We start from the raw sequence: 23,747 nt of genomic DNA on the forward strand, positions 1-23,747 counted from the left end.
TCTGGGAGAACATTGTTTCCCATCTGAATTTTATAAAGAATTTAAAGATTTGATGACTCCTCCTTTTATGGAAATATTAGGTCAGACAACAATAACACACACTCTCCCAGAATCTTTTTCTACTGTGATAATAACAGTAATACAAAAAAAAGAGATCCTTTAAAACCATCATCATAGAGACCTATTTCAATATTAAAAGTAGATTATAAGATAATTGCAAAAATTTTAGCTAATAGATTGATGAAATGTTTGCCAAAATTGATAAATATGAATATCAATCAGATTTGTAAAAAATTTAATCTGTGGATAATGTAACTAGATTACTGAATATAATACATCTAGCACAAAATAGAGGAGACCTAAGTGTGGCAGTGACTTTGGATGCAGAAAAAAGCATTTGATAAATTAGAATGGGACTATTGTTTAAGGTGTTTGAAAGATTTGAGATCAGACAGGTATTTGCAAATTGGGTTAAAGCTTTATATAATGAACCTAAGCAAATGGGCAGGTTTCGGCACCATTTCCATTAACTAGAACAAGGATGTCCATTAGCACCTGCTCTATTTATTTTAGTTTTTTTTTCACAAAGATAAGCGTATACAGAGCCGTTGTCATACCCACACTCCTGTTCGGCTCCGAATCATGGGTCCTCTACCGGCACCACCTACGGCTCCTAGAACGCTTCCACCAGCGTTGTCTCCGCTCCATCCTCAACATCCATTGGAGCGCTCACACCCCTAACGTCGAGGTACTCGAGATGGCAGAGGTCGACAGCATCGAGTCCACGCTGCTGAAGATCCAGCTGCGCTGGATGGGTCACGTCTCCAGAATGGAGGACCATCGCCTTCCCAAGATCGTATTATATGGCGAGCTCTCCACTGGCCACCGTGACAGAGGTGCACCAAAGAAAAGGTACAAGGACTGCCTAAAGAAATCTCTTGGTGCCTGCCACATTGACCACCGCCAGTGGGCTGATAACGCCTCAAACCGTGCATCTTGGCGCCTCACAGTTTGGCGGGCAGCAGCCTCCTTTGAAGAAGACCGCAGAGCCCACCTCACTGACAAAAGGCAAAGGAGGAAAAACCCAACACCCAACCCCAACCAACCAATTTTCCCTTGCAACCGCTGCAATCGTGTCTGCCTGTCCCGCATCGGACTGGTCAGCCACAAACGAGCCTGCAGCTGACGTGGACTTTTTACCCCCTCCATAAATCTTCGTCCGCGAAGCCAAGCCAAAGAAAGAAAGATTTATTTTAGTGATTGAACTACTTGCAGAATTTATTTGATACGATTCTGATACTAAAGTATTTAAAGTTAATCAAGAAGAATCTAAAATTAATTTATTTGCTGACATTTTGATCTACATAACAGGACCAATAAGTTCACTACATAAATTACATTTAAGACAGGAGGAATATGGGAAAGTATTGAATTATAACATAAATTGGGATAAAAGTGAAATTATGCCCCTTACTATAGGGGATTACACTCAGTGCCAACAAGATGCCCAATTTAAATGGTCAACAAATGGAATAAACTATTTAATGATATGGGTGGATAATAAATTAGATTATGTACCTTTACTTTAGAAAATTGGAGAAGATTTGAACAAATGGAAAATACTGCCAATTACACTACTGGGTAGGATTAATTATGTTAAAATGAATATATTTCATGGAATACAATATTTATTTCAAATACTTGTTATGGGGATTATTAGAATGGTTATGGATAAATATGTCTTTAAAAGAGATAGATTGTGGGTTACTTCACAAACAGAATAACCCTTCACAAAAGACATCTCATTTAAAATGCAAGAGCTTTGGTGAAGCTAGACATTGAGGCTCCGGTTGATTTTGCAGAAATAATGGAACTGCTTTGAAAAGAACTTTAAAAGGTGGTGCAAATAGAACCAAGTCCAGGCTCAAGTACTGATAAGATTTTTCAAAGATTAGGTTTTTGGAGCCTTGGGAGAGGTAATTTGGTGTTTAGAAGCAGAGAGAGGAAAAAAAACAAACAGGATTCTTCTGAGAGAGAGAGAGAGAGAGAGAGAGAGAGAGAGAGAGAAAGAGAAGTCAGTTCTACAGTAGCAGTTGAGGCTGCAAAGTGGCAAGCTGGCAGCTTGTTGAAAACCACCATTTTGAAAATGGGTTGCGAGTTCTGAGTTCACCATGTTCAAAACCCTTATAGTCCTTACAAGAGGAAATGGCTGGTTAGAGTATTTCTCCTGCAATAATGGAAATAAGAAGAACTCTGTGGTGACCTGGAAGAAGAGGTTATCATTTGGAAAACCCATGATGGGGCATGTTTCTTCGGCAAGACACTGAAGTGACTGATTGTGTGTGACCAATGAGCAATAAATATTTCTTTGAAACCAACAACTTTTCTGAGCAGTAATCATTTAACTTTAAGCCCAGAGCCTGGTGAAGATTCATAAATGTAAAATTCTGTGAACAGTATAAGAATTGCTTGATATCGGTGAACTTGGAGAAGTGAAAAGTGAATGATTGGACTGTGAAACAAAGAACTTCCCTGAACATATACACATTACATACATGTGCACTTAGAATTAGAAGGGAGTTAAGTTAATAGTAAGAAGCTAAAATTTAATGTTGTTATTATGATTAAAGAAAATTAAAAGCAACTTCTGTTTAAGTAACCATTGTCTTGATGAATTTCTATTGCTGCTGGGTTTTGGGTCCTCTGGGCTCATAACACACTACCAATAATGATACCACAAAAGTTTTTTCAAGAATTAAATACATATATATATTGAGAAGGGTTGTGGCTGTCTCATGACAGCCATGCTTCCTTCCTAGTCAGAGGATGTACAAGCTAGCAATCAAGGTTTGGTTCCACCCCACCCATTAGTGTACACCTTGCCATTTGTTCCATGTAAATTACCTGGACTGGACTCTCCAGCCTACCTGTACTTGGCCTTTGGCCAATGGCTGTTGTAATTGGATTATCCCTTCTGGCACTGAGTCATTTGTCGCTGCTAACCACCTGGGCTGGACCCTTCAGCACTATAAAGGTGCCATGTGCTCTTTGTTCTCCCTCTTTGTCAGCTTTGGACCTCCCTGCTTCACTCCAGGCCTAGAAATGTGGAAAGGCACTGGAGAAACTCTTGGCAAGATGTGTACTGTTAAAAGGAATGAAAGTGTTTAATTAGTGTCCTTTGCAGCATAGAGCAGTGCCTACACTGAGTCAAGGGGTGGTGGGGCATCGTAGTGATTTTTCCTTGATCATAGTATGTATCAGTTCAGTGTGTGTGCGTGTGCGTGTGCGTGTGTGTGTGCGTGTGGGTGTGGGTGTGTGTGTGTGTGTGTGTGTGTGTGTGCGTGTGGGTGTGGGTGTGTGTGTGTGTTGCATCTGTTACCATTTCCCACACTTGCCTTCTGGTTTGTCCGCTGTCCTTGCCTTTGAGACCTACCACTCACCACAATATATAAGAAATTTTCTTTGAAAGGGTAAGATGTCAAAAGTTTCTTTAGACAAACTGACATGGAAGTTTGAGTTAGGAGGTTTACAGTTACCAAATTTTAAAAATTAGTATAAGGCAGCTCAAATGAGATTTTTGGCTTCTTTTTTTAATGAGGGAGAAAAGCCAGCATGGATTAAAATAGAAATTGATAAAATAGGAGAGAGAATATAGGAAGACTTTATATATAAATGGGAATATAAATTAATATCTGGGGAGATGGAAGCAGCTTGTTGAAACATTTGATTAATATTTGGAATAAGGTAAACCACAAAATTGGAATGGGGGGGGGAGGTTGTCTTGCCTAAAATACCTTTAATACAGAATCAACTTATTCCATTTTCAATGGATAATCAATTTTTAAACATTTGATCTCAGAAAGGAATTAGATATATAGAAGATTGTTACAGAAGAAGAAATTCAATGTCATTTGAACAATTAAAAAATAAATATGAGATACAAAATAATACTTTTTTGTTATTATCAATTAAGGGCTTATTTCAGAGATATATTAGGTCCAACAATGTTATTAACAAAATGTGGTGATATGGAAATGTTGGTAAGTGATAGATATATAAAGAAATTTATCTCAGCTATATACACTTTATTGTGGATGGGGACTTCCAAACGGGGAATACATAGGTCCAGACAGTTATGGGAGATGGATTTAAATATTAACATTGATGAACAAAATTGGTCAGAGTTTTGTTTAGATAATATAAAAAACACTATACAGATAAATTCAATATAATTTTTTACATTAATTATACCTCACACCACAGAAGTTAAATAGATTAAATCAGATTTATCAGACCAGTGTTTTAAATGTGGTCAGGAGATTGGTACTTTTTTTACATTCTATTTGGTCCTGTCCTAAAGTGAGATCTTTTTGGATAAATTTGGCAATTTTTTAGAACAGGTTACAGGAATTAAATTCCCACAGTTATTTTTATTAGGTAATATTGAAAGGATAAGACCAAAATTGAAATTATCTCAATATCATAAAAAATTTGTGAAGATTGTATTGGAAGTAGTAAAAAAATGTGAACCGTGGAAATTGGGCACACATCTAGGTATGGAGCGATGGAGCACAGAAATCCATAGCTGCATTCCTCTTGAGAAGATTACTTACAATCTGAGAAATAAATGTGATGCACTTTTGAAAATTTGGGGCCTGTATTTACAAATTGAGGGAATTAATTTATAGATGTTTTCCCTAAGCTTCGAACCTTGTCAACTTCCTTGGAAATATCAAAAGTGTGACAGAATATACAGAGGTGTTTGGAAGATAAATTGGGAAAGGCTTGTTCAAGCAGGTTACACACAAACATTTTTAAAACACAAAATATTTGCAGGAGCTTTTGCAAGAGTGCTCAGACTCATGTTGGACTGTCATTTTCAAAAATGTAACAACATGCAGGTCAGCTTTGTCTGAAAACAGAACTTACTGTCTGGAAGGTCATGTGATCTTTGCGGGCAGAGAGGAGAAAAAAGCAGGAACTCTGTGGTGACCTGAAACAAGAAAAACAATCTCTTCTCTGAAAACCCCCCCATAAAATGTTACATGTCCAGAGGACCCCAAAACCCAGCAGCAATAGATGTGCACCATGACAAAGGGTTACTTAAACAAAAGTTGCTTTTAATTATCTTTGAACATGAAAATAGAATCAAACTTTAACTTATCTCTATTGACTAACTCAACTTACTTAACCCCCCTCTAATGCTAAGCGCACGTGTGTGTAATGTGCGTGCAAGTTCAGCAAAGTTCTTTAGTCACAATCCAATCTCACTGGTTTGTAGGCAATTCTCGTACTGTGCACAGAAGTTAGCATTAACAAAGTTAACCAGGTTTTGGTGCTTAACTGGTAAATGGTTACCACTCAGAAGGGTTCTTGTTGGTTTTCATAGAGACAGTAAGTTCTGTTTCCAGACAAAGCTGCCCTGCCTGTTGTTACATTTGTTGCCTTTTGCAAATAACCGTCCATTATAAGTCTGAGCATCTTGCAAAAGCTCCTGCAAAAATTCTGTGCTTTAAAGTGTTTGTGTGTGACCTGCTCTAACAACCCGTTCCAAATTTATCTCCCAAACACCTCTATATACTCTGTCACAAAAGATACAAATGGTCAGCGCTGTGTGGTGAAGGATGTCCTTCACCAACCAGGTATCTATTATTGTTTTCTTGTTTTATCTTTCTTTTCTATGCTTTTTCTTATTTTCATTTCTTTTCTTGGTGTTTTGTTTAGTGAGAGGGTGTTGGGAGGTTGGGGTTTTACACCATCATGCATAATGGATTTGATACAAATAGTTGACTACTCTATTTTGCATATGGCTATGATTATAAGTATGGAAAAAAATTAAATAAAATTTTCAAAAAGAAAACTCAACATGAAATCTATTATGAATCCATTTTTTCTCACCCTTAGGCATTTGGACCTTTACAGATGCTTTGAAAGAAACAGTATTATTTTGTGCTTTAAAGATTACCCTCAGGACGTGTATACTGGTAGCAAGAATGAAATTTATTGTCCATCCTCAGTCAGGTTTAACCCTGACTTAGAATTACTGCATTATGCATGATTCATGTTTTTCCATGTTTTTCAGTGGGGAGTTCCAGGATTCTGAAAGGATGGTGATATATGTACAGATGTAATTAGCAAAATGTGGTGATATGGAAATGTTGGTATGTGATAGACATATAAAGAAATTTATCTCAGCTATGTACACATTATTGTGGATGGGAAACGAGTTCCAAGGTACTGTCAACGAATCCTTGCTAAGCTTATAAAATGTAGGTAAGGGAGCGAGTTTTAGAATAAAATTTCCTATTTACACCCATGAGCTGCTGAATTTATCTTTAAAACCTCTCCAGCTGTTTACTTTACCCCTCCATAAATCTTCATCCCCGAAGCCAAAGAAGAAGAAGAAAGAAGAAGGTCAGCATGTGCAGTAATTCTATTAATGTCAAACAAGAAATTGCAAACAAGGACCAGAAATATCACAACAGGGGTAACCCTGGGATGGACTATTACAGATCAAAGGATATGAACAGGCATCTTGATAAAAGGTGAAAATCTCATGAAATCAAGGTATACTACATTCAGGAATTCTGACGCAGAATCCAAATTTGAAACCTTGACCACTTCTTTGCCTTCACAGATACAATTTGACTTGCTGAGTTTCCCCAACAGTTTTTTTTTACTTCAAGTACAGGAATCCATTTAGCCCCTTTCCATAAAACTAGCTCTTTGAAATAATAGTCCAATTTAAATCTACACCCAAGATGTTCATCCCAATTCTGAAAATCTGTCCCCTTTAAAAACAGGTCCTTTCACAACATCCCAAAATACACTTTATTCTGATCAATGAGGTGATTACTTTTGTTATATAGAAAAGGCAGCAGCCAATTTTCATTCAGCAGGTCCCCCATAAATTGTTACAAAAGTAGGGTCGAAAAGAGGGAGTTCATAAATCAAGATATAAATGGGAGGTATATTTATATATTTAAATAAGCAAATAGATGAAGGTAGATGGATTCAGATATGTAGAGAGAATATGAAAGTACAATAAATGTGAGTTATTGGTTAGTTCAATACAAAATCTATCAATTAGATTTAACACCACAAAGGTTGCATAAAATGATTTATATTTATTCATATTTATGTTTTAGATGTTGACAAGAAGTTGGTACCTTTTATGTCTTCAACTTGGCAGTGTTCCACAATTAAACCTTTTTGGTTTGATTTGGGTAATCTATTAGAACGAATTACTGGAGTTAGATCCCCACAGGATCCAATGTTATTTTTACTGGGAGCTATCAGAGGAATTAAACCTAAATTAAAACTGAATATATATCAAGTAAAATTTGTTCTAATTGCTTTGGCAATAGTTAGAAAATGTATTGCTATAACTTGGAAATTGGATATTGATTTGGGAATGGATAGATGGCATGCAGAAGTTCGGAATTGCATTCCACTTACGATAATTATTTACAATTTAAGAGATAAATATCATACTTTTTGGAAAATATGGAGCCCATATTTACAAACTGTTGGTATTAAAATTTAAATGAATCTCGAACATTCCCTTTCTCCTATTGGTCTCTATAAATACATTTAAAAGTATTAGAATGTGAAAACCTCCAGGTGTGGTTTTCTTTTCCCTTTTCTTTTTCTTTTTCTCCTTTTTTTAGTTTGTAGAGGGTTGGGGGAAGGGTGTGGGGGGATTTACAGGAGGTTTTTCTTTTTTTTCACATATATTTGGATTAACTGAAATATTGTGATATGTTGAGTGGTTTTATATTAAATCAAATAATATAAAGCAAGTCCCACCAAGAGTAATAATGGCTAAATCTATTTTTGAAATTTTGACTGAGGGAGAAGCATTGTTGAGACCACAGATCGCTGCCCAGCTCTTCTTCCAAGAAACAACCTCCATATTAGTTTGAAATCTCATCTGAATACAGCACAAGCATATAGGCTTAAGTGGAGTGAGTTTATGTTCAATCACATCATCAACAAATTTAATAACTATATTTCAGGGTTTTCTTTCCGCAGATCTTGCCTTTTCTGATGCACTTTTACAGCATCAGGGAGTCCAAGTGAATGGAGATATCAATGATCTTCTCTCTCTATTAAACATTCTAGCCTATGCCATAAGACCATAAGAGATAAGAGTGGTATTGAGTCATTTAGTCCATCGATTCTGACTGATTTAATATCCTTTTCAACTCTATTCTCCAGCCTCTCCTCATTACCATTGATTCCCTTCCTAATCAGGAATACATACATCTACCTCTGCCTTAAGCATCCCCAATGACTTGGCCTCCATTGTCATCCATGGCAACAAATTCCACAAATTTGCCACCCTATGTGCAAAGAAATTCCTCCTCTCACTTCTAAAGGGACATTTTTGTGTTCTAAGGTTGTGACCCTCTGGTCCCAAACTCCCCCACCATAGGAAACATCCTCTCCACATCCTCTCAGTCTAGACCTTTCAATATTTGATAGATTTCAATGAAAATCCTCCCTCATTCTTCTAAACTCCAGCAAGTACAGCCCCAGAACCTTCAGATACCCAAATTTGTCCTGGCTTCAAAATTTAAACTGTGTTGTTATTATTTCACTGAACCAAATTGACCACTAAAGCTTTTCGTCCATCGAGCAGCTAGAGGTCGTAAAATACTTCACACCTCATTAACTCAAATTTATGTGCAGTTGTTAAACTAAATGAAGAAACATTTGATAAAAAATGTTAACAGTATTATATGGGAACAGAATTTCACACTATTAAATTTACTGTTTAGTTAAGTAGAATGCTGGTTCTCAGTGATATGCCTTGGTTTAACACTTTCATTTCAACTTAAAATGATTTTCTCTCAGCCCATTTACATTTAATTTTGAATCTAGTCCATAGCCTTGGGTACAGACATAAGCAGTTCTCAGTTACACAGCCATTGGCAGAAGTGGGCAAACAGTGTTGGTCACAGAATAGTGCTTTCTTTACAAAAAAATAAGGTTTTTTCCTACACTTTTAAAATTGCTAGTTAACCCTTGGTTGGAATAATGTATCAATTTATAGCAAACACATTGGGACAGTTGTCAATAACTTGGGAGGGGATAATGAGAAGTTTTATTGGAATGATAACAGGCATAAGGGATTTTAGTGCGATGAGAAAGTTTATTGTCATCAGGCAGACAAAACAGTGTTTCACTAGACCATGGTGCACACACATATACAGCACATAATAATTATATATAATTTAAATATTAAACATTTTGGGAAGATTACTCAGTTGCTGGATACTGTTCTTCAATCTCAGAGCCTGTAGGAAGAAACTATTTCTGTGTGATGAATGGAAAGGACCCTCAATTATTCTCAGAATCAGATCAGAATTTATCATCATGAACAAGTGATGAAATTCAGTGTTTTGCACAGCATCATAGTAAAAACATTCATATTATAAACCATTTTCAACAATAAAATATAAAAAAAAATAAAAACTAACAATAATAATGCAGAAAAGTAAGGTAGTGTCTTTTGCTTGTTAATTATTCAGGAATCTGATGGCAGTGGGGAAGAAGCTCTCCTTGTGCCGCTGAGTGCTCGTCTTTAGGCTTCTGACCTTTTTCCCAACGGTAGAGTGAAGAAGGCATGGCCTGGGTGATGGGGGTCTTTGAAGATAGAAGCTGCTCTTTTAAGACACCGCCTCTTGTAAATGTCCTCGATGGAGTGAAGTCTGTGCCTGTGATGTCGCAGGCTGAGTTAACAACGCTCTGGAGTTTATTCTTGTCCTGAGAGTTGGTGGCTCCATACCAGGCAGTGATGCAACCAGCCAGAATGCTCTACACAGTACACCTGTAGAAGTTTACAAGAGTCTTAGGTGACATAATGAATCTCCTCAAAAACCTCACAAAGTATAGCTGCTGGTGAGCCTTCTTTGTTATTTCATCAACAAGGAGGCTCCAGGACAGATCCTCAGTGATGTTGACACCCATGAATTTGAAGTTCTTGACTCTCTCCACTATGGAGCCCTCGATGAGGACTGGGTCAGGTTCCCCTGACTTCCTCCTGAGGTTCACAATCATCTCCTTGGTTTTGAGTTGTATTTAAGCAATGGTCCTGGTAAATGTTGTCAATAGAGGGACCTTCTTGGCCTTTTTGATGATCCTCTGTATTGACTTCCAATGGAATGCTTTGCAGCCACCATACCACAAAATGATGCAGCCAGACACTCTCAATTGTACTTCTGTAAAATGTTTTCATGATGGGGGCCAGTTGCCTTGCCCTCCTCAACCTCCTAAGAAAGTGAATGTGCTGCTGCACCTTGCTGGCTAATGAGGTGCTGTGGGTCCAGGATAGGTCATCCTTTATATGCATAACAAGGAACTTCGTGTTCTCCATGACAGAACCAGTAATATTCAATAGCGAGTCATCAATCTTTGTCCTACTGAGGTAATGGACCCAATTGAGCTTTTCCTTGAAAAAAATGATTGAGTACATTTGGCAAAATGTCTCACCAAAAATGTTTTTCAAATGCCAGGCACTGCTCTGGCTGGTGCTGAGAAAGACAGCCCCTGACTGCCCTTCCTGTGCTGTCAAAACCTCAGCACCACGACAAACTGCCCTTGATGCTACAGTACGGAGATGGTCAACCTAAACCCTATAGGAATGGCTCTTTGCAAGAAAGGCATGGGGAGAGATCCATTGGTATCTGTTCTATTTTATCCATACAGTCTTCTGCTTCTAATTCCTATTTTCTTATGTTGGTTTGTAAATATATTTTTTTTTAATGCAGGGCAATAAGGAAAGAGGAGTACAATTTGTAAGACCTATGCTTGTGCCACACCCTTCACAATGTTCCAAAGCATTTTATAGCTCATTTATGCAGTTTAGCCTCTATTATAATATTGGAACCACAGTGGCCTGGGTAGCCAGACTGTCCCTGGGATGTTCCCTATGCTATTCTGTGAATGCCCACAGGAGGGCATGAGATTCTTGGATTAACCAAATCTTGTGTCTTCCCCCAGAGATCAATTTTTGTGTGGCAGAATTTTGATATTTTCACTGGAATGGTTATCCAGAAAATCACTATGGCTGCCAAAATTAATATTCTTATAAATAAAATACAGAACTATAAAGATGATAACAACTGGTTTATGCATCTCCTGCAAGAAATGAATCCTGCTTTAAGAAAAGACACTGTTTTTTTGTGATTTTATTTAATGCCTGTTTTAGATCTTCCCAAAACTTTTCCACTTTCTCACATGCCCAAAATGCATGTACTGTTGTTCCCATTTCCTTCTCACAGCAAAAACATCTATCTGATACTGTTGGGTCCCATTTATTTAACTTTTGGCGCGTGATATATAGCCTGTGTAACCAATTATACTGTATCATGCGTAACCTCATGTTTATTGTATTTCTCATAGTTCCAGAGCATAGCTTTTCCCATATTTCATTTTTTATCTTTATGTTTAGATCTTGTTCCCTCTTTTGTTTGGGTTTACAGCTTATTTCATAATTTTCTTTCTCTTACCAAAAAATCCAGAGATCTTTCTTCTAAGTAATATAAGAAGTAAAGAATTAGGCCTCAAACTGGATGAAGCACAAAAAAGATTTATTATGATAGCCTTCGCTGCAGCAAAAAATGTATAATGTCAACCTGGAAATCAGAAGAGAGACCGAGAGTACAGCAATGGTACATAGAAATGAATAAATGTATTCCATTGGAAAAAATAACATATAATTTACAAAATAAAGTCACATTATTCAAACAAATTTGGGAACCGTACATGGAACACAACAGAGAGGGCCTACCGTGGACCTTCACCCCCTAAAATGATAGAATGCGAAGAAGACGAAATGAACTGACCCAGTGTGTAAAAGTAGATGACACAATTTTCCTGTTTATTTTCATTTGTGTGATGACATTGTTTAATGGGTTTATTGTATTGTATATGTTGAATGTTTAATGGGTTTGGAGGGGGATGGGAAGGGAGGGAAGGGAGGGGGGAAAAAGGGGAGAAAATGACACTGTGTATATTCAAGAGGGAAATGTTTGTGTGTATTTTGGTTAATATGGTTCGTAGTGGGAAAAAAATTAAAAAAAGACACTTCAATGTGTTTACATGGTTACTGATGCAATTATTTTACCTTTAGCAGTGGTGCAAAACAAAACCACCACTAACTTCTCAATGCAATTTAGCTGAGCAAACAAAACACTTGCTTTGTTATTGACATCTAATCTTGAGAATGCAAAAAAAATTATCTAAATAGTTTAAAGTATGTATAAATCAACCAATTACAATGAAATGAAACAGAAAGTCTGCAGGTGCTGTGGTTGTAGTTAATACACAAAATTGCTGAAGTGTTCAGCTCACTATAATAACAGGAATCTCCCAGTGGCACCTATTTCAATTCCCCACCCCAGTTCCATGCCAACATCTGTCCATGCACTGCCAGACTGAGACCATCTGCAAATTGGATGAACTGAAACAGCACTAATTTACCCAGTTTACTCACTTCTTGATGAAGGGTTCAGGCTCAACTTCCTGGTTGTATATCTGTGTCTCCTGTGGACTCTGTGGGACCTGCTGAGTTTCTCCAGCACTTTTTTGTTTTAGTTTCAATTAAATAACCTATTTGAAAGACATTTAGTATTAAATTAATGGCAGCCCTCTTCCATCTTAGCTATAATGCATCAAGCATTTAAATTTGTAAACGAAAGTTTAAAATTGATTTCCTGCAATATTTCTTCATAGAGTGATCATGGTTAGTGCAATACTCTTACAGCACGAGCAACCCAGGTTCAAATCCACCGCTGTCTCGAGGGAGTTTGTATATACTCCCATAACCTATAGATGAACTTTCCTTATTCTAATATATCCTAATTTCAAAGAATATCTTCCAGAAGCGTGAGCTATGATATTCCAAATTTCGATCTCTTTAATCCAATAAATCCAACTCTGTGAATGCTACTTTATATAGTTTTAATTCATTGATAAAACAGATAAATATTTCATTAAGACTTTCATAATGATAAATAAAGCATTTACTGTATAATGATACAAAAGCTTAGCTTAAAGAAATAAACAAACTTTAAAGAGATGCAAAAAATTCAAAGAAAAATTTCTTGCGTTCACACCTTGTGAATCATGAGCAAGCCATTACTTTGGGTGGATATTACAACATATTACATGATAGTCACTATGGTAACACTCAAACTGGATGAAGCACAAAAAAAGATTTATTATGATAGCCTTCGCTGCAGCAAAGATATAGGCACAAAATTAACTAAGAGTTAAAAAACACAAGGTTTTAACCTTTACATAACCTGCGCGGGTTTTCTCCAGGTGCTCTGGTTTCCTCCATATTCCAAAGACGTACAGAGTCTGGTGGGTAATTGGTCATATGGGTGTTCTTGGGCTGCACAGGCTTGTGAGCCAGAAGAGTGTATCTCTAAATTATAAATTAAAATAAATCAATGTGTGGAACAAATTTCCAGCAAAATAATAAAATATTTCAGAGACAGTTTGCTGCTACAGTGGGAAATGTTCTTTCTGGACAGACAAAATATGCGGGCATACAAGAGAAAATACCTTACAGGGAAGTCAGAGAGATGAGACTGATAGAAATGGTCCGAGATCTAGCATTGATTCAATGGGCTGGATGGCTTCCTTCAAAGTTGTAATGACAAATATGAAAATGGGTATTTTCACATTTTTTTGTCATTATAGTCCATATGCTTTATATTTGTCCATGATCTAAACATATCTATCCCATTGCAGCCTCTTTATGTCCTCTTCACAATTTAACTTGCTAGCCTACTTTGTGCCATCAGCAAATGTGGCATAATCCACATCACTGATGTAAACTGTAAAAAATAACTGAGATCTCTGTGGTACTACCATGTGGCAAACCATGAGACCCACTGATCTACTTGGTTTCCTTTTAGCCAGGCATTTTTATATCTGTAACAATATGCCACCTTTCACCAATAATTTTTATTTCTGCAATAACCTTTGATGTGGCTCTGCACCAAATGCCTTCAGGAAACCTTTGGACATCCAAAGTATTGACAGCTTATGCTACTTCTTCAAAGAAGTCCAATAAATTGATTAAACATGGTCTTCCTTTCTCAAAATCTCATTGACGGTGCCATTACCTTGAAGCTTCCCAAGTGCCCCGCTTTAACACGAATAACTTTTTTTCCCAACCCCATATGTTAAGCTAATTGGCTGTAAAGTCCTGCTTTGCCTACATGCTGATTTAATAATAAAGTTACTTGTATAATTTTCCAATCTCAAGGAACAATTTGCTCCCCACACCACCAGCCCAATCAAGGGAAATTTGAAAAATTACACCCATCAGGTATCTCACTGGCCATTTAAGACCCTAGGACAAGGAGATCCATCATTCTGCAGCTCTAAGAATTTGCTGGTGCCACTTTCCTGGAAATTGTAATATTCCAAAGTTCCTCCCAACCTTCCAATTCCCATTCACAGCTATTTCAGGAATACAAATTTCTCTGATTGTGAAAATCAAGCATTATACCTTTATTGCATCTACTTATTTTCCATTCCTGGATTTGTATTCTACAGAATCTATGCATACTTTATTAATTCTTTTACTGCAAATTTCCCAATATGTTCATATATTTCTGCCCCCGCTGTTGTTTTTCCTTCCTCATTTTTTTTTTCATCATTCTTTACTGTTTTTTGGACTGTTGAGTTTTCTGACTTGCCACCTTATAGGCCTGTCACTTCCTCAGAAAGAACAAAGCAGTAGCTGCAGCTGAATCTAACAGCACTGCTGAGCTCAATGGATTTCCTAAAAACAGTAAAAGTCCTAAAATCCGGACAGCTCAGAGATTCAGTTGGTCTGGATTTTTGGATTTTCCGAATTCTTGGGCAGTACTTTTAAAATTCAAATGTAATGAAGAGTAAAGAAGAGATGAACAAGTAAATTTTGATATTATTCATTAGCAAATACAGCATGCTTCATTTATCAGAACAAGCATTTCAAGAGAAATAAAGTCAACACTTGACAAAAATGTAATCATACATTTTTTCACGACAAAAAGTGTGTGATACTTGAAAATATGTTTATAAATTATCATTGTAAAATGAAAATACAGTTTCCAAATGAATTTTTTTGCGATAAGATTATCTGTACTAAGTGTGATCGCTTGTTGCCACTGTGCATCCATGACTCTTACACATGCACACAGAAGCCCACGAAATTTAAAATGTTTGAGAGTCTGTATTCTTGGGTGGTCCAGATTACTGGCATCTGGATTTTTGGACTTTTACTGTATCATTTTAAACTGCATATATGGGTCAAAAGAGGTTGAAGTTTTGTCCTGCTCATATTGCAGTGTTGGTATACACACAAGAGTCAAACCTGTAGTACGATTCATTAATGCAAATAAATCATTGCAGGTATACAAGACTTTCAGAATAAAACGTTGGTGTTTTTGAGAGCTTCTGCTGTTTATTGTCATATCCATACATACAACTCCAACATTCCTATGTGCTGCAGCCACACAGGTTCGCAAAACATACCACCTCCAGTAGTAATAAATTCCATTGCCACTAATTACCCAAACAGAAAAAAAAAATATATGTAATAAAACAGATAACTAAATATTCACCGTTGCAGCATTTAGTGCAAGAAAAAAATGTTTCAATTGTGCACAGATCTTTTGGTGGTCCTGGAGCAGTTTATGATTAGGGTAGTACACAGATGTTCAAAAGTCCAATGGCTGCTGGAAAAGAATTTAATGGAAATGTTGGAAATACCATTGATGGAGTAAAATTCAGACTTTGATGGTGACAGACGAGGAGATTTTCTGGACTATTGGATGTGACTCTTATACAATACATCTTTACACATAGTTTACATATTTCCCAGTGAACCTGAAGAGATTTAAATGAGCACAGGAAACAGAACCGTGTGAAATTTAGGTTGTAGATTTCAGCTTGTGGTACATTTGGATCCAAGGATTACAAGAACTTAAAATAATAATGAGAGAGCCAGATGCCATACCATTTAGTATTTTTAAACAATCAGATCATGGATTCTTGGAGTTTCACTGCAGTTACACTGAACACTATAGATGGCTGTGATGCTTCACTGCCCAATGAGCTGGACACCTTCTATGCCTGCTTAGAGAAGAAGAAGCAAACAATGCCTACTAGAATCCATGAAAAGTCTGAGGACCCTGTGATATCTGTCTCTGAGGGCGGCTTCGAGCCCTGACGGCATACCTGACAGGGTACTGAAAATCTACACCATCCAACAAGCCGGAGTGTTCATTGACATTTTCAACCTCTCATTGCGGTGGTCAGACATTCCCACTGGCTTCAAAAGGGCATCAATCATGTGGGATACTGAAGAAGAGTACCATGAGCTGCCTCAACAACTACCAAGCAATAGCTCTTAACTCTTACTGTGATTAACTGCTTCCATAGGCTGGTCATGGCCAGAATTAACAAATACCTAAGCAAAGATCTGGACTCGCTGCAATTCACCAATCGTCACAATCGCTTCACAGCAGATCCAATATCGCCGGCTCTCCACTCAGCTTTGGATCACCTTGAAAACAGCAATTCAAACATACAGCTGCTCTTCATAGTCTACAGCTCAGCCTTCAATACCATTATTCCCTCAGTGCTACTCAAGAAACTACAAACTCTAGGCTCTGTACCCCCCCCCCCCCACCCCCAGAACTGGATCCTTGACTTTCTCATCGGAAGACCACAGTCAGTATGAATTGGAAACATCTCCTCCTCACTTATTATCAACAAAGGCGTACCCCCAAGGATGCGTGCTTAGCCCACTGCTCCACTCATTATACACCCACGACTGTTTAGCCAAGTACAATTACAATGCCATCTACAAGTTTGCCGATGACACCACAGTTGTTGGCAGAATCACAAACGACAATGAGGAAGAGTACAGGAGGGAGATGGATCAGCTCGTTGAATGGTGTAATGACAACAACTCTGCACTCAATGTCAACAAAACCAAGGAGATTAATGTGAACTTCAGGAGGAAGTTAGGAGTCATGACCCAGTCCTCATTGAGGGCTCAGTAGTGGAGAGGGTCAAGAACTTCAAATTCCTGGGTGTTTACATTTCCGAGGATCTGTCCTGCAGCCTCCACATTGATGCAATCACAAAGAAGGCTCACCAGCAGCTTTACTTTGTGAGGTGACTGAGGAGATACAGTATGTCACCGAAGACTCTCATAAACTACTACAGGTGTACTATGGAGAGCATTCTGGCTGATTGCATCACTGCCTGGTAGGGGGCCATCAACTCTCAGGACAAGAATAAACTCCAGAGGGTTGTTAACTCGGCCTGCAACATCACAGGCACCAGACTTCACTCCATCGAGATCATCTACATGAGGCGGTGTCTTAAAAGAGCAGCCTCTATCCTCAAAGACCCCCACCATCCAGGCCATGCCCCCTTCACTCTGCTGCCATCAGAGAAAAGGTACAGGAGCCTAAAGACAAGAACTCAGCGGCACAAGGATAGCTTCTTCCCTGCTGCCATCAGATACCTGAATAACCAATGAACCAAAGACACTGCCTTATTTTTCATGCATTATTATTTTCTTTATCATTTTATTTTTCATAGCAATGTCATAAGATGGTTATAATATGAATGTTACACTGTGACGCTGCTGTAAAACACTGAATTTAATGACTTGTTCATAATAAATCCTGATTCTGATCAAGTGTACCCTCTGCTGGCAGTTTCTGATGTAACAAGTGTACATTGCAGCAACTGACCCCACAGCAGATATCATAAAACTCCAAATAGTCTGACACTTTAGGATTTTTATGGTGCTGAGTTAACAAATTTTCCAGACTATTGGGTGTTATTATACCAATATGACAACATAATGTGGAGACACACAAGCAACTGAGGAAACCAAACACAATCCGCTGGAGGAACTCCGCAACTAGAGGAGCATCATTGAGAGAACTGTAAACACATTGCACTCACTAAGTGTTGCACAGGTCTCATGAATTTAACGGCTTGGGAAAACTGAGTCCTGGTGAATTTAAAGGGAGTGGGAAATAGATCCTGGTAAATTTCAGTACTCCAGACCTACACATGGTCCTGATCCATGTTGTACCTAACACTAATCCTGGCTCTGGTCATGGACTCAGACACTGGTCATGGCAGTAGATACAACATGCAGGCTGGACCCCAAATTGCACTCCACACACAACCCCCCCCCCACCCACCCCCCCCACCCCCCGATCACTTTCTGGACTAATGAGACCATCAGAATTTCAAAACAATCAGGCTTTTGGAGTTTTACATATTCCCTGTTCTGATGGAACTATGCAAGTTATTTGATACAGGAACCCAGGCTCACCCTATGCAGACTCTGCCTGACCTGTTGATTATTTTCAGCATATTCTATTTTTTTTCCCCCAGAATCCAGAATGTATTTTTGCTTTAGTCTAAGAATATAGGGATTCCAAAGTGTTTCATCTTTTGCACTCCCTCAGGACTGAGGATGACTTGCTCCACTCTAGTCTTGTGGGTTCTGAAATGACGAATAAGCCAATAGGGGAACTGCAAAGTCCCCCACAAACAGGGTGAGAGAGCACAGGTAGGCAGCTAGTTTACGAGGTAGTGCCCTCCCTTTGCCACCTTCACAGGGCTTCTGTGTCCTCCTGATACCATTCTGATTACTCCTTCTCAACTTTGAGCAGCTGAAGGCCAGGTGTTCCCAGGACTCCGAGGGGATGCTGCATTTCTTGAAAGAAGCTTTGAGCATATCCTAGAAACCATTTTGTCCATGGTAATCTCATACCATAATACACTTCAGAATAAGCTGCTTGCTTTGTGAGTTATCATGTAATCCATATCAATATAGTTACTGTGAGTCTGTTGTCTATCTCATTGTCGATCCTTGCATCTGATGAAATGGTGCAGCCGAGATAGGTAAACTGGTTGACCGTTTTGAGTTTTGTGTGCCCGATGGAGATGTGGGGGGGCTGGTAGTCATGGTGGGGAGCTGGCTGATGGAGGACCTCAGTTTTCTTCAGGCTGACTTCCAGGCCAAACATTTTGGCAGTTTCCGCAAAGCAGGACGTCAAGCGCTGAAGAGCTGGCTCTGAATGGGCAACTAAAGCGGCATCATCTGCAAAGAGTAGTTCACGGACAAGTTTCTCTTGTGTCTTGGTGTGAGCTTGCAGGCGCCTCAGATTGAAGAGACTGCCATCCGTGCGGTACCGGATGTAAACAGCGTCTTCATTGTTGGGGTCTTTCATGGCTTGGTTCAGCATCATGCTGAAGAAGATTGAAAAGAGGGTTGGTGCGAGAACACATCCTTACTTCACGCCATTGTTAATGGAGAAGGGTTCAGAGAGCTCATTGCTGTATCTGACCCGACCTTGTTGGTTTTCGTGCAGTTGGATAATCATGTTGAGGAACTCAACATTTGCCAAGGCAAATAACGCCTTTGGAAGACTACACAAAAGAGTCTGGAAAAACAACCAACTGAAAAACCTCACAAAGATAAGCGTATACAGAGCCGTTGTCATACCCACACTCCTGTTCGGCTCCGAATCATGGGTCCTCTACCGGCACCACCTACGGCTCCTAGAACGCTTCCACCAGCGTTGTCTCCGCTCCATCCTCAACATCCATTGGAGCGCTTACACCCCTAACGTCGAAGTACTCGAGATGGCAGAGGTCGACAGCATCGAGTCCACGCTGCTGAAGATCCAGCTGCGCTGGATGGGTCACGTCTCCAGAATGGAGGACCATCGCCTTCCCAAGATCCTGTTATATGGCAAGCTCTCCACTGGCCACCGTGACAGAGGTGCACCAAAGAAAAGGTACAAGGACTGCCTAAAGAAATCTCTTGGTGCCTGCCACATTGACCACCGCCAGTGGGCTGATAACGCCTCAAACCGTGCATCTTGGCGCCTCACAGTTTGGCGGGCAGCAACCTCCTTTGAAGAAGACCGCAGAGCCCACCTCACTGACAAAAGGCAAAGGAGGAAAAACCCAACACCCAACCCCAACCAACCAATTTTCCCTTGCAACCGCTGCAATCGTGTCTGCCTGTCCCGCATCGGACTTGTCAGCCACAAACGAGCCTGCAGCTGACGTGGACTTTTACCCCCTCCATAAATCTTCGTCCGCGAAGCCAAGCCAAAGAAGTTACTGTGAGTAACCAGTGCCTTTCTGCTAGAGATGATGACCTGGGAGAAGATGCTAATATTGGTTCACTTATCCTTCCAGTGAATTTGCAGCATTTTACAGAGACAGGGTTGATGGTATTTATGTCTGGAACATATTGTCTAAGTCTCAGATTAGAGATCAAGAATTTCATGCCAAATTTAATCTTCCCTTTCCTCAATCAGCCAAAGAAATTGCAGGCACTTTGAAGGAGGGGGTGAATTTCATCACTATTGTCTGTCTTCGCCAAAAGGAATAGATTGGCAGAGGACCTCGGCCTTGCAGATCAGAAATACAAGGCATATTGTCTCATATGTTTCAATGACTTGTTTGACCTCAGCCTTTGACTCCGTGGAAATGTACATCTTCAACATACTTAAGTACAGATGACCTGGGTTCTAAAGGACAGTTAAACAATTTTCCACTAGCTCTGAGCATTATGTCCAATCCCTCAGCATGTCTGTGTTGGATATGGTGCAACTTTACAGCTGGAAAGATTGGGATAAAAATATTGAGCTATGACACAGCCTTGTTTGACCCTAATCCTCAATGACATTTGTCCTTCTGGTAGACTGACTAGTTAGTATTGTGCTTTGCATACCAGTGAAGCAAATGCACGATGAAGATGAATCTGAGGAAGGTGTTTCATAGTCCATCAAAGCCTATTAGAATAAAAAGGCTTTCATGAGGTCAAGGGTCTGAAGACTTCCTCCTGAACCGCAATTCCAATCTTGATAAGGTTACGCTCAACTCCACAGCACTAAAATCTATTCGGGCCAACCTTGCTGTCACTCCTGATTGAGAGGATGAGAAGGCCAGTCACAAACCCACAATTGTATGGTTCACATCGAGAAAAAGCAGGATTCACCAGGAGCATCGTAGATGCTACAATTGGGACCAACCTCAAGAAAGGAGCCAAATCAGTCTGAGGAAACAATAGAGAAATTTCTGTCTTCCACAGGAAAATGCATCTCCTGGGTATTCCTCCACCGACTGAGGAGCTGCTTCCTAAATCAACGTGGATTCCGTCCATGGAGAGGCACAATAGACATGATTTCATTGTCTGACAACTTCGAGAATATTGCAGAGAGCAATACCAGCCACTATACATTCTAAAGTAGAATTTAAATAGCACCTACCACAATCTCAAGATTTCACAAAATTTTACAATTATTCAACTGGTTGACCGTTTTGAGTTTTGTGTGCCCGATGGAGATGTGGGGGGGCTGATAGTCATGGTGGGGAGCTGGCTTATGGAGGACCTCAGTTTTCTTCAGGCTGACTTCCAGGCCAAACACTTTGGCAGTTTCCGCAAAGCAGGACGTCAAGCGCTGAAGAGCTGGCTCTGAATGGGCAACTAAAGCGGCATCGTCTGCAAAGAGTAGTTCACGGACAAGTTTCTCTTGTGTCTTGGTGTGAGCTTGCAGGCGCCTCAGATTGAAGAGACTGCCATCCGTGCGGTACCGGATGTAAACAGTGTCTTCATTGTTGGGGTCTTTCATGGCTTGGTTCAGCATCATGCTGAAGAAGATTGAAAAGAGGGTTGGTGCGAGAACACAGCCATTCAATGTCTCAACCATTTCCAATATTAATTCCCACTTCTCATTTTCTAGTCCTATGTTTATTCTAGCTAGCATATTCCTTATTATATAAAAAAGCTTTATCTATACTGGACTTTCATTTGGATTATAATTACCATTGTCATGTAGGAAATACAGCAGCCAATATGACCATATCTTTTTCTCCCACAGATGCTGCTCAACCTGCTGAGTTGCTCCAGCATGTGCAGTCTTGTGGCTCCTACCTCACATAAGAACATATAAACTAGGAGCAATAGGCCATTCTGCTCTTCGAGTCTGACTGATCTGGCCAAGCATTCAACTTCCATACTTGCCTTTTCCCCATAATCTCTACTTTGCAAACATTTATCCTTCTTCAATTCAAATTGTAACCTCTACTTCAAAGCATTTCTTCCTCATCTCTGTCCTAAACCAACTCCCTCAAATTTTTAAGCCATGTCCCCTAGTTCTCACCTCACCAACCAGTGGAAACAATTTCCAGCCTTTATCTTGTTTATCCCTTACATAATTTTATATATGATTATAAAATCCCCTTACTGGAATTCCAAAGAATGATTTTGAATTCTAGTGAGTACAGTTCCAGGTTACAATCTCTCCTCAGAAGCTAACTATCTCATTTCTGGAATGAAGCTGGTGAACCAGTTCTGCATTGCCTAACCCAAAATATCTCTCCTCAAAAAAAGACCAGAGCTGCACACAGTACTCCAGCTGTAGCCTCACCAGTACCTGCCTGCTCTTAAATTCTATCTCTCCAACAATAAAAGCCAACATTCCATTTTCCTATTTGATAGTACGTTGCACCTGCAAACCAACCTTTCACAATTCATGCACAAACACTCCCAAATCCCTCTGCACAACAGCATGCTGCAATCTTTCACCTTTAAGTAATAATCTTATCTTCTGTTTTTCATTCTAAAGTGGATGGCCTCACATTTATCAATACTCCAGCTGATAGACCTTTGCCCACTCACTATATCTCTCTGTCAGCTCTCTGCATCCTCTGCACAATTTGCTTTACCACTCATTTTAGTGTCATTAGCAAACTTAGGTTCATTACACTCGGTCCCCTTCTGAATCAATGTATACGTGTCCAACACTTGTGGCACTCTGCTCAACACTAATAGCCTACCAGAGATACACAATTTATCCAATTCTCTACCCTCTGTCAGTTAACTATCCACTATCCACGTGAATACATACCCTCCAAGCATCCTTATCAATCAGTCTTTTATGCAGGACCTTGGGAATACCTTCTGGAAATCCAAGTACACAATATTCATCTTCCCCTCTATCCACTGAACTCATTATATTCCAAGGAATTTGAGTAAAACAGGACCTGCCCTTTCTGAATCCATGCTGTGTCTGCATGATGGAACAATTTTTATCAGTTTTCTTCCTTAACAATAACTTCCAGCATTTTCTCAACTAGACATTAAACTAACTAGCTGAGAGTTGCCTGCCTTTTGTCTACATCCTTTTCAAAATAGTGGTGTGACATTGGTTGCCTTCGAATCTGCAAGGACCATTTAGATCCAAAGTATTTTGGTAAATGTATCATCCACTATAACTTGTAACATTGCTTTCAGTACTTGAGATGCATTTCATCAGAATCAGGGGACTTATCTACCTTTAGGCCCAGTAGTTTGTTCAGCACTACCTCTCTAAGTGATAGCAACTGTATCAAGGTCGCCACCGTGCTTCACATCCATAGCATGTCATTTGTATGTTAGTAGTGTCCAGCACCATGAAGTCCAATATGAAAAATCATTCAATGTCTCAGCTATTTCCAATATTAATTCCCACTTCTCATTTTCTAGTCCTATGTTTATTCTAGCTAGCATATTCCTTATTATATAAAAAAGCTTTATCTATACTGGACTTTCAAAATTTATCTTCCCTTCCTTTATTGCTTGCTTAATGGTTGTTACTTTTTAGATTTTTTTTAATCTTTGAGTGTCCACTATTCTCGGT

General features: G+C 39.2%; 1 long non-coding RNA gene across 1 annotated transcript in view; it reads right to left on the reverse strand.

The window, feature by feature from the left end:
• The window catches only part of LOC138756292 (uncharacterized), a 42,218-nt gene extending 20,487 nt beyond the window's left edge, over positions 1-21,731 (reverse strand). Inside the window, exons 1-3 of the long non-coding RNA XR_011352956.1 lie at positions 21,336-21,731; positions 13,303-13,438; positions 12,503-12,618 (exon numbers count right to left, since the gene is read on the reverse strand). This is a non-coding gene — a long non-coding RNA (uncharacterized lncRNA). The remainder of the gene's footprint in view (positions 1-12,502; positions 12,619-13,302; positions 13,439-21,335) is intronic.
• Between the last annotated feature and the right edge of the window lie 2,016 nt (positions 21,732-23,747).

Source organism: Narcine bancroftii, chromosome 3, assembly GCF_036971445.1.
Source record: "Narcine bancroftii isolate sNarBan1 chromosome 3, sNarBan1.hap1, whole genome shotgun sequence".
NCBI lineage: Eukaryota > Metazoa > Chordata > Chondrichthyes > Torpediniformes > Narcinidae > Narcine > Narcine bancroftii.